Below are 12,194 nucleotides of genomic sequence, written 5' to 3'. Positions count from 1 at the left end.
TGCTATACAAGGACTGGTGGTATGACTCAGTGGCTGTGTCACAAATAAGCCACATTATTTGTGGCTGTGTCACAAATAAGCCAAATAAGCCATGGCTTAGAGCAGAGGTGGGGAATCTCTGCTAGTTGATGGGCCAGATACTAATCTCAGCACCCCAGGCTGCTCAAAGTTGCCCACCTGTTAAGCTCCTGGCATTTTAGTGTGGCAATGAGCTTTTTTGGAGCCCTGTCAAGACTAGAATGTACAACATGGGGTATTTGAAAGCCATTTGTGGGCAGCCCTTCACTGCTCCTTAGGCCTCTGAAAACAAGAGGTTTAAAGAGCAGTGTGGGGCTATTTACAAAGGGCTTTCAAACAACGGTGTGCTATTTTTTTGAGCCTCCTATTTTCAGAGGTTCAAAGAAAGTCCTTTGCGAGTGGTGCTAGGCTGTTCCTGTGTGTATGACATCATATATGATATCATAGCACAGATGTGCGTGGATCCACCAAACAGCCTTGTAAAACAAATAGAGAGGCCTGGAGAGCCAAGTCTGGCTCACAGGTTGGAGGTTCCTCACCCTTGGCTTAGAGTTATGTGTGGACCAAGCTGGTGGACCAAGTAGCTTCCTGCATTACTAATTAAAAACAGTTGACCAGCTACAAGTTTTCCAGTTGGTTGGTGTTAGTGTTAATGATGCCTAACTCATTCTTTAGATATTGATTCTCAAATGTAGGTGAGGCTGGTGTTTGGACCCCCGCCATCCTCACCACATCCCAAAGTAACAGAGCCTTTACACTGCCCCCCCAAAAAAAAGTTTCAGAGTTTTCCTTCGTACTCAGTTTTACAACACTGCAGGAAACAATATCTTGAGGCACACAAAGTATGGAGAATATCCATGTCCACCCAAAATGTGAATTCAGTGGTGAAACAAAGAGATATAACAGAATGTTTAACCAGCATTATTTCTGCCTTTGAGAATCATTTTTTGAAGCCTCTTTTTCATTAGGCATGGTGAAATTATACGTTGGATTTGCAAGGCCATTAATAAGCTTGACAGGGCATTCTTAGGCTTCAGGTAGTGACTCTTTCAAAAATGCCAAGTAGGTCCTGTGTTCAGCAAATTTTCGTATCTGAACTTCGCTAACAAATCCTTGGATGCTTGTTTATGAACTCGGTTCTTTTTAAAAGCTCAGCGTGTGTTAATATAATTTATAAGACACAGGTAAGTAGGAAATTGGGGAACTCTAGTGATGAAATTCAACATAATTGATTTTCAGGGGCCTTAGAAGTTAATTTTTCTTCTTGTTGAGTTATGAAATAAACATCATCAGACTTTATTTTAAAAGACAATGCATAGTGTTGATGCACTGGAAAGTTTCCATTTCAGCTAGTTTAGTGTCATGTTGCCAATTTAATCCAGGTATCATAATCAACAAACTTCAAAAGGCCTGGAAAAGGGATTTTTTAAAATAAGAAAAACCCTGAAGCACACCAGCTCTTTATTGGTGCTATTAGGTACAAACATCATTAGATGTATATACCCGACTCTTTATTGCCAGGTAGTTTTCCATTTCCTTCTTACGCAAGGTGGGTTTGGGTTAACTGTTTGCAAGGCAAACTACAGTCCAATTTGAAAGAAACAAGATCAAATTACTGTACTTAGGGTCCCACCTTTTAAATCTACTTCACACAGCTGGGAAGGATATGTTTGGCATCTAGAAGTGATATGTTTTGGTTGCTGTTTTCAGCACTGAGTCCATGCAGGTGAGGAAGGAAACATTAGATATACTGAGGCAATGCTGGGTTAAGTGCACCCTTTAGGGGATCGAAAATTGTGTTATGTCTGATGGGCTTTGAGGGGTATCCTTTAGGCCTGACATTCACATTTTGGGGGGAAAGCAGGACAGTGGGACCTTGGTGTATGTGTTGGGTTCATGCCCACCCCTCACATAGTTCCAGTTGATAAAAGCCCTTCTTTGTGGATGTGGACAGTGTGCCTTGAGAGTGAATCACAGGAATTATCATTGCATTGCCACAGATAGCTCTCTGCTCATGGAAAAGCTGTTTAATGAGAGGTAGGTTGGTAGCTGGGCACAAACAGTGGGAAGATTGCTCTCTTTGTGTTTATATTATTATTAAATGGAACTATAGCAAATGTAGCAAACAAGTGACATGAGTTATTTGCTGCCTTTTCATATATGTTTCAGACTTTAAAGTCACCTAGGTTTTATAGTACTGAAAATATGATTTTGCACTCAGATTATTCAGGTTTCAAAGTTACCAAGGTTTTAAAGTGCTGGCAAATATTTTTGCAGAGCAAATTCTGATTTATTGTTGCTGCAAGCTTCACATTCAACGTATTGAAATAACATGACATTCAAATGAATAGCAAGGTATTGCCCTGCTGTGTGGGAGATGCATCTGGAAGAAAGAAAGAAAAATGCAAACCTTGGCTTGGAAAAGTATCGTGAACGCCTCCTATGGTTAAAAAGAATAGGCTTACATAGACCAAGATAACTTTTTAAAACTGTTTTGTGCTGTACTAGAAGCCTGAAGCTCTGAATCAGGAACAGAAAGCTTTAAACAAATATGGACAGATCTCTAAAAAATATGTGTATGATAAAAAATGTTTTAATCATATCACAGGACTACTGACTTTTCTTATAGCCTTTTGCTGTGTGAGTGTTCTGTCTCAAATTGTCTAAAATATCTCTGGAGGCAGATAACTGAGAGAAAGAAATGAGAGGGAGACAGAGAAGGCTGTGATTCTTTAACTTTGATGGATATCTAGCAAGTTCTAGAAGGAATAATATCAAGGCAGGAATGGACAGAAAAGTCTTGATCCAATTTATGGCCCTTTCACACAGAGCCCATTCCATCTCATTTCCACCAGGATTTTTAAAGAATAATTAGTTTAAAGATCCACATGGTTATGTGCCATCCCTTTCTGAAATATTTGATATCAGTCTACCTATGTGACCCTATGGGGGAGTCCTTTTTGGCTGGGTGTGTCCAATAACACTGGCAACAGGGACAATGGGCTATATTCAACTAAGTTATAAACGAAGTAGACCCACTGGAAGTAATTGACCTAAATTACTCATGCCCATAAATTTCAATGGTTCTACTTGGAATAGGAATAAAAATAGAGAAAATCCATTGTACTGGGGGTGGGGGTGGGGAATGTGACTGCCCCCAAAGGGATAATTGGTAGGGAGAGCCATTCTCAATGTCCCACTAATACTTGTAGCTTGCTGGCTGTGACACAGGATAGGACCTTCTCAGTAATGGCTCCCTGAGCATGGAATCCCCACCCCCCACTCCAGGAAATGCAGGTGGCCCTTTCACTCTGTGACTAACAGCATCAAGTAAAGAACACACACACACACACACACACATTTTTGTTGTTCATAACATTTTATTTAGTAGTTGAAAAACAAAAACCAGTAACATTGTATTGGGAGTGGCCATTAAGAACTATTGTTTTAGATTTTGCAGGTTTTGCCAATGGCAGTGGAGAAACTGATATAGTACTTCAGCTGCAAACACTGGTTAGCATCATCAGGCACATAATACTGCCATAAGATTGATTTGACAAGTGAATCCCCCATTTGTGCTCATAAGTCACAGAGAGCTGTACTTTCTGAAGTAACTGCTTAGCGTGTGTGTGTGCTTGCCTCTTTATAAGAGATTATCATTGTTTCAGCTATTGCATGGTATGTGCCTATATTCAATTTGTTTCTTTTCCAAGCACTTAGCTTTGAAATAATCATACAAGAAGCTCAGTATAGAATAGGTGAGCTGAACTTATTAGCATATGAATGTTGCTGCTTTCTCTTTCAACTGTGCCACTTGCTGTTCTGTTAAATGTTTCCAATTGAAGGTCATTAAAAATAATGGATTAAGCCTTGACCAATTCTCATTTTCCTTCCTTGTTTGGGTCCTGTCTCAAAAGGTTTTTTTTATATATTTTAAAAAAATTATATTTAAATTCCTTCAAGCATCTCTTGAGGCCTGACAGCCATGATGCGGAAAACAAGCCCAATTAAGCTTCCTAGACTATGGCTATTATTCTACTGGTGTGTCCAGTCTTCAGAAATACAGTGAAATGTTTTTAAGTCAATGCCCACTTCTCATATGCATATCAACCTACTTCCTTTTCATTATACCAAAATAGAAATCTTTCAGAGACTGGCAGGTTGCTCAGGCAGTCAACCATACCTGTAAACCCAGTCCTTCAATTTTATAGGATTGCTGTTTTTCAGTAGCTTGAAATCATCTGTGCATTTTGTGACTCCTCATTAGAACGTGTCAGTCATCTCTGCTAGTGTTTAAATGGAAGAGAGGATGAGGGAAGAATTCTGGAGCTGTCCTGATGGATTTGCAGTCAATGGCTGCTGCGGAGGGTACTTGAGTAAACTTCTCTGAGTTCCACTTCTTTCTTGGCAACAACAGTCTATAAGCAGAGGTGACCATTGTGGTATAATCTATGTTTTTGTAAGCTGCTTTGAGTTACTTTTTGTAAAAGAAAGAAAGAAAGACGTGATTAATAGGTTCAATAAATAAATAAATATAAATAATAGGTATAAGCATTTTAATGGTTTTGGGAGGGGAGGTGCCTTTTATCAGGGTTGTAAGCATCTGCACAAATTATTGGCCCCAATCAAATTTTAATCATGGTGTATAAAATGCTCAGTTTTTCTTGTAAAGGAATCTAAACCATAAGGTATTAGAAAGCCCCTCCTCCTTCTAATTGCCAGACAGTTCTTATGCTTATCTTTATTCTTCTTGTTGTTGTTATTGTTATTGTTATTATAACTACATATCCCTAATATAAACCCTGAGTGTGTGTGAAGAGCCTGAGTTGCTCAGCCTTCTGGATCAAAGTCTCCCAGTCGTCTGCTGGAAGTAAAAAGAAGGTGAAATCCAACATAGGAGAAACAGAAATGTAGCCTGCTTTTGTGCTCCTCTAAATACCGAAAATGTTACACATTTTGTCCTTGATGTAATATTTATAACAATATCTGAGCTAAGTGCATCTTTCCTTAGTTGGTGAAGTTGGTGAAGGGAAGGTCCTTCTTTGCAAAACGACCTTCTTTTTTTTAACAGATTGCTCTTAGCAAATATTCAGCATGAAGAACAGTGCAATTTCTTGTTTTAGTCCAGCAAATGCCTGCAGAGTTAAAGGGTGGGGGGATACCAGTGGAACATTAAAACTCCACCCCCACTCTCAAACTAGTTATTGCTGTTGCAGCATAATGGCTTTTTGTTGTGGTTGTTTTTGGCATCTTTCTACCTCAAGAGACAATGGAGCTCACCTCCAGGGGTGAAGTCAAACTGCGTTAGCAGCACTGCTGTGATGTCCCCAGGGTGCAAGCCTGGGCAGTGTGTGTGGAGGTCCTTGACTGCCCAGATGACGACCCCCCTCTCTGTTTCACTGATGCGGTCCAAAGGAAAGCAGAGCATTACATTTGGCACCAGCTTGACTGCAAGAGTTGCTGGAAGGAGACGTACCAGGCACCATTCAACCATCTTAGGGGCTCCACTACAGGTTTTTGTAGGGTTTACTTCTTAGCCTTTTCACCTCCCAAAGATATCCCACAAGGCAGTGGAAGTTTAGGATCAATGTTTTCCTTCTCCTAGATGTACTACTCAGGTTGCTAAGTCCCATCTGCCCTTCACTTCTTTCTACAGCACATGCAGAAAACACTTCCTTAACTACAGGACCCAGTATTGGTTTCATCCACTCAATCCACTAAAGCCTGTCTTCTGTCTTCACATGCAGGGGAAATCCCTAACTTACTGAAGGTTTGTGACCCATTGGCTACCCTTGCCTGCTTTTAGTCAGCCAGTTGAAGCCATTTCCGGGGTGTGACCGCTGCAGTGCAGTGTGAGAGCTGAGTGCAGGGAGGCGGTGAAGGTGGATAAACTACCCCAGACGGAGCATAACATGTTCCCCGCCAGAGGTACTTGCCCTCCCATAACACCCCATACACCTCATATAATGACTGACTGCCTTCTAATGTCACACCTGCAGCTTCTGCTGTGCTTCATTAACAATAAAAATGCTGCTTGCATAGTCATAAGCTGAGTTATATCACATATTTGGTTTAAGACCCTTCCCTGGGAACTGTTAGGGAGCAGGCAATTGTAATTCTGCTTACTGGGTCTTACAAATCTCTGACCATAGGTCAGAAGGGTGACAGGGAGAAAACACTGAAAGCTCTTCTTTCTGTATTGCCAACATCTGAAACACATCTGGTGGGAACTAAAGAAAAGAACCTTCTGAGTGACTCCTCCCAGGCTCTGGAACTCCTTGCCAGAAGCAGCCCAGCTTGTCCTATCTCCAATGAACCTTCCTCAATCGAGCAAAAGCATTTTTTAAAACAATTATCCTTTGGCCTGTGAGATGGCACCTACCTACATACACTGTGACTATTTCTTACTGGTTGTCCTTATTGATGTTTCACCAACCTGTTGTTACTGTACATTCCATTGTTGTTGTTGTTTGTACATTCTAATATTTATATTTTTGTTGCTACCCCAAGCACTGTGTAGACAGGTGGTATTAAAAAAAATAAAATACTACTTTGAATACTCCTTGCTGAAATAAGAGAGAGAGCTTCATCTGTATTGGCATTCCAGCAGCCTTTAGAGACACATCCTATCAGAACAGGATGCTGGACTGGGTGGGCCATTGGTGTGATCCAATAGGCTCTTCTTATTTTTACATAGGCATTTCTTTCATCTCTCTACCTGGGACTCATGTCTTAATTATGTCTTTTTTAAAATGAGATTTTTAATTGCATATTTTAATTATGTGTAGGCATATTTTATTGTGATTGTTGCCTAGTTTAATTATGGATGTTTGTCTTTTAATGTTTGTGTCATTTGTTTTATATTTGTAAACTGCTTGGAAGTCTGCTTTGGCATTAAGCAGTACAGTCATACCTCATGTTATGTCCGCTTCATGTTACGTTCTTTCAGGTTGCATCCCGCAGTGACCTGGAAGTACTGGAAAGGGTTACTTCCGGGTTTTGCCACTCGTGCATGCGCAGAAGCACAAAATGACGTCACGTGCATGAGCAGAAGTGGCGAATCGCAACCCGCACGTGCGCAGACGCGCCACTGCGGGTTGCGTTCTTTTCATGTTGCGAATGGGCCTCCGGAATGGATCCCGTTCGCAACCAGAGGTACCACTGTATATAAATTAAATAATATAGCAGCAGCAGTAGCAGCAGCTGGACTAAGATGGAAATGAGAAAGTGTTCCTGTCCAAGGATGTAGAGGTCAGCTTTGAGATTCCAGGCAGCATTCCTTGAGTCTATTGTTGTTGAAGAAGGAGAACAAGGGCTTAGGGTTAAGGTCTGTAGTGCTTTGCCTTACAAAAGTTGGCCGTGTATTGTAGCTACATATTTCCAGCTACATCACTGAAACTGCGATGTGAGGTCATATTCCTGGCAAATTCTTATTTGGAATTTTGAGGACATTTTCCAAGGGAAAGGGCTGTTTTTTGACTGAAAACTATATATATATATATATTTGTACAAAACACCCAACTTTTGAAAACAAATGTATAGAAAACCAACTATTGGTAACTGAATAGGTTTACTGGGAAATCTGTCACAAGTTCAGAATTGGTTGGAGTCTAAACTTCCCAGAGGATAATGAAAATCCACGAAAGCATTTGTCAGAGCTCAAATTTGCAAAACCGTTGGTGAAATTCTTATAGCAAGTTGTACATAGCTAAAATGGACAGTTTGGAAACACAACACAGAGTTAGCCAAGGTGTCCTATGGAAGTTACAATTTAAACTTTTTTTTAAAAAAAGCCTTAGCTCAGCAGAATAAATCCAAAAGGACAAATACCACAGATCTATAGATGATAATGAACTTCAAGGAATGGGGAAATAGAACATGATTTAAGCACAATGTTCTTTTAAGAAAGTAACTTTTTTCAGGAGAAATCTGAGATGTTAACAGCAAGCAATCTTTTTCTAGCAGGATGCAATGAACAATGTCAGCACTAGACTTATTCGATTAATTATTTTTCACTTACAAAATATTGCTATCAGTTTGGGTGTCATGATTATCATGAACAGAACTGTCACTATATCTTCCCCTGACCAACCTGATCAGTGAGTTAAGAAATAATGGTCCCTAATACTCTGGATTCTCTCTCCAGTCATTGGCATGTAACATTCAGTGATGCTGGAGGGTGAAGCAGAATAGGTAGAAATACTTTGTGACTGGCTTGGGTTAGATGATATAGTTAGACCTGTGAGTTCAGCTAGACTGGGTAATAGCCTTCCCCCATAAATTCACACCAGTTGAAGAACTGGGAAGCATTTTACAATAGTATACAGTAAGTCAACAAAGTACATACATTTAACTTGTGCACATTCATCTTTATGTGCATGACAAAATAAATAAAATAAAAGGGGGCAGGAAGAGGGTGGAGTTGCAGGACAAAATGTATTTGCAATCCCACCCACCATTGAACCCAATGGGTTTTGACCATACACAATTTTGGTTTTAGGCCCGATCCCTGGAACGTAACCCCTGCATAAATTGTGAGCTTACTGTATACAGAATATTAGCTGTGGCTTTAGGAGAAATATTGGGGGGGGGTGTTTTTGTTTTAAAGGAAAGGGGAATTTGAACTGTTCATGCATTGAAGTTATATTGCACAGGGATTATTGTGTGTGTGCATTTCATTTTGTTGTTGATGTCACAGAAGTGTTGAAGCCATGACTGGTTGCTGCGTCTACCCAGAGGCAATGCTAAGGAAGCACATTCCATTTAACCTGAACACTTTCACAGGGACAGCCTTTGCTCAGACATGTTCTTCTACTGTTTAATGTAACAACTCAGCGCAAAACAGATTTAACCTATAAAACCATAAAGTAATAAACTTAACAAGTGCCAAGAAGGGGCACCCAGTAAAACAAAGCTTAATTAACTTCAAACTGGGAATTAGGGAGGTGAGGATTTGTGTGGCTTCTTTTTAAAAACAAACAAACAAACAAACAAACAAACAAACAAACAAACAAACAGGGAATTAATAATGCATCCACATTGGGTGACCTTGGGCTAGCCACAATTTATTTATTTTCACATAGTGGTTGTAAAAGGTGGGTAAACTTATGTAGGCTACCTAGAACTACTTGTCGGAAGAATGAGAGTGATAAATGTGATATGCCAAAAAAATAATAAAATACATGGTGAATTTTGAGAGGGGCAGGAATTTAGGCTCAAGCTTCCAGGTTCTTTAAGTGTGTCTTCCACGTATGAAGCAGAATGCACTGTTTGACCAGATAAGGGCCTATTATTTACAGCATGCCTTGCAAAACGAGAAATGCCAATTTCAGAACTTGATATTGCACAGCTCTGTTAATAAAGGGGGCTCTGAGGATTAATGACAGTCACACAGAGCTCATGATGGGAGAGGCCAAGGACCCAGTCTCAGATGCTTCAGGTTTTCAACCATGCCAAGCAGAATCTTGAATGATGCCGCGCCCCCTTTGCAGGCTGAAAAAATGGGACTCTTGCTTGAGTGGCAGCAATGCTCCTCTATACCATGTTCTTCCCCAACTCCATGTTAGCCAGTGGTTAAAGGTAAAAGTAAAGGTACCCCTGCCCGTATGGGCCAGTCTTGACAATCTTGACAGACTCTAGGGTTGTGTGCTCATTTCATTCTAGAAGCCGGGAGCCAGCGCTATCCGCAGACACTTCCGGGTCACGTGGCCAGCGTGACGAAGCTGCTCCAGCGAACCGGCACCAGAGCAGCACACGGAACGCTGTTTACCTTCCCGCTATAAAGCGGTACCTATTTATCTACTTGCACTTAAGGGTGCTATCGAACTGCTAGGTGGGCAGGAGCTGGGACCGAACGAGGGAGCTCACCCTGCCGCGGGGATTCGAACCGCCGACCATGCGATTGGCAAGTCCTAGGCGCTGATGTTTTACCCACAGCGCCACCCGCGTCCCTAGCCAGTGGTTAGGTTGGTTTAAGGCTTCCTGCAGATATTGTCTTATCGGACGGTCTGTTCAATACAATGTAGTCTTTTGGTGACAGCCTTTTTTACTACTATGCTGAAGCTGCAGCACTTTGAAGTGTTAGGACATTTTGTGCCCTGCCTAAAGGTCAAAGAAAGTTGCTGATCAATACCAAAGGCTTTTCACTTCCTTTACCTTATCCTGTAAATCTCAAAATCTTGTCACGTTGCAAACTACCAAGAAGCTGTTACCTGTCCAGTGAGCAGATTCTTGTTTGAGGAAAATCATTTGTCCCAAATAGTCAAATACATCTCAATGTGCAGAAATATCCCAGTTTCAAGGTTAACCAGTATCTGAATGTCAAATTCTCTGAAGTAAATTGGAAAACCTCTAACAGCGTCTAATAAGTGTCTTTTAAAAATAAGGGGTATCTCTTTCAAAACAAAACAAGCAGAAAGCATGTTTGTCCTGTTCAAAGACCAGAAATGGTATTGTAAAGATCAACTTAGGTTAACTTCTACAACTACTATGAGAATCTGACAGAAATCAAAATTAAGAGATTCATTCATCCCTATTTTCAAAATTCTGTTTCAAATGGTTGTGTGTGTAAAAGTAAAGGGGGGGGCAGACAAATTTACCTCTGCCCATAAAGTATGGAAAGGCCCTAAATCTTAATTTTATTATAAAGCAACAACAACAACCATAAGTCTTATTAAGCCAGGTCCTGTGGCTACTTCTGTGTGGAGTTGTGGAGGGTCCCAATGGCATTGTGTACACTTGTGGTAGTAGGCCTGGCTTAAGACACACCTAGTTGAAGGCTATGGGGAAGGTGGGCAAAGTCTGGACTTCACAATCTGCAGCTTCCCTGTGGTAAGCAATGCCTGTTTCTGGCCACATTCCCAACATACATTTAAAGCACTCTGAACAGGCATGGATTCCCACAAAGAATCCTGGGAGCTGTAGTTTGTTAAGGGTGCTAAGAATTGTCAAGTGGTCCCAAATAGTACCCAGCAGATGGGTCACTGTTGCTTACTGAGAGGGAGCAGGAGAGGAATGCGGTGACAGCTAGGTCAGCATGGTGCAAATGCACCAGCGGGCGTGATGAATTGGCTCTACTGGTGTGTTTGCATTGCACCAGCCTCCCTGCCACTTTGTTCCTCTCCATGCTGGTAAGCAACTGCAGCCCACTGGCCAGAAAGCTAGCACAGCAGCTCTGCCTCACCTGACAGAGAACTCTACTTTTCTTAGTGTTAAATCACATTTTGTTTCAGCATAGTCCTGACAGCTAATGTCGGTGAGCAAAAATGTGTGCCAAGGACTATTTGTGGAGGAGTAAACAGCTTTTCTACACAGCTGTATTGCTGATGCTGAAATGTGTTTGTGTGTATTTCTAAATTTAGAATATATAGATCATATATGTGTGTCATTGTGATGGATGAGGAAGGAAAGATTTATTTTTATTTTTTACTTTAAAAAGGAGAGAAACGTTGAGGATGAGTTTGTCTTTTGATCTTAGTCTCACTTTACAAACTATACCCATACAGCTTTCCCTACCCGCTCCACTGAAAATAAATAAATAAATAAAAAATAAATAAAAAGTGGAATTGGATAAAGCTGCCACATTTATTGACAAGTACCTTCAAGAGATTAAATATCAAGAGGCTGTGAGCAAGCATCTGAAAACAAGTATTGATGCTAAAGAGTTATTACCAGCAATTAACCTGGGAGGGAGGGGGGAAGAGAGAGAATATAAAAAATTAACATGAATGAGACAAAGGAGGAAGGGCCAATCATATGCAGGCATGAAAAATCAATTATCAGCACATTTTATTTCACTATTCTTTTCTGCTCTTCTGTTGTCTTGAGTGAATCAGAAAATAGTTATATTACTTACACCATCCTTATTGGTCAACCAGGTGTGTTCCCCCACCGCCCCTAGATATTTCAGATTAGAAATCCAAAGAGCAATAGGAGTTGAAAGCCAAAACATCTGGAGAATACAAAGTTGGTGAAGGATGAATTACACAGCTAAAACATGATGTTGTTTGTTTAATGTTTATTAATTCATATACCACATCATCTGCAAATTGATTTTACTAGCTATTGGCCTTGGCAACTAAAAAAATAAATAAAACTTCCGTGTAAGATTTCCAATACATATAAACAAAGAAGTAAGGATATATTCCACTTAATGCCAAAATAGGCTTCTGAGCAGC

General features: G+C 40.6%; 1 protein-coding gene across 18 annotated transcripts in view; it reads left to right on the top strand.

The window, feature by feature from the left end:
• RBFOX1 (RNA binding fox-1 homolog 1) overlaps window positions 1–12,194 on the top strand; it is a 1,500,640-nt gene that overhangs the window by 647,546 nt on the left and 840,900 nt on the right. The gene's annotated exons all lie outside the window — the stretch shown is intronic.

Source organism: Podarcis bocagei (assembly GCF_964188305.1).
Source record: "Podarcis bocagei genome assembly, chromosome: 14".
NCBI lineage: Eukaryota > Metazoa > Chordata > Lepidosauria > Squamata > Lacertidae > Podarcis > Podarcis bocagei.
The sequence above is the reverse complement of the archived record's forward strand: the minus strand, read 5'-3'. Positions and strand labels throughout refer to the sequence as shown.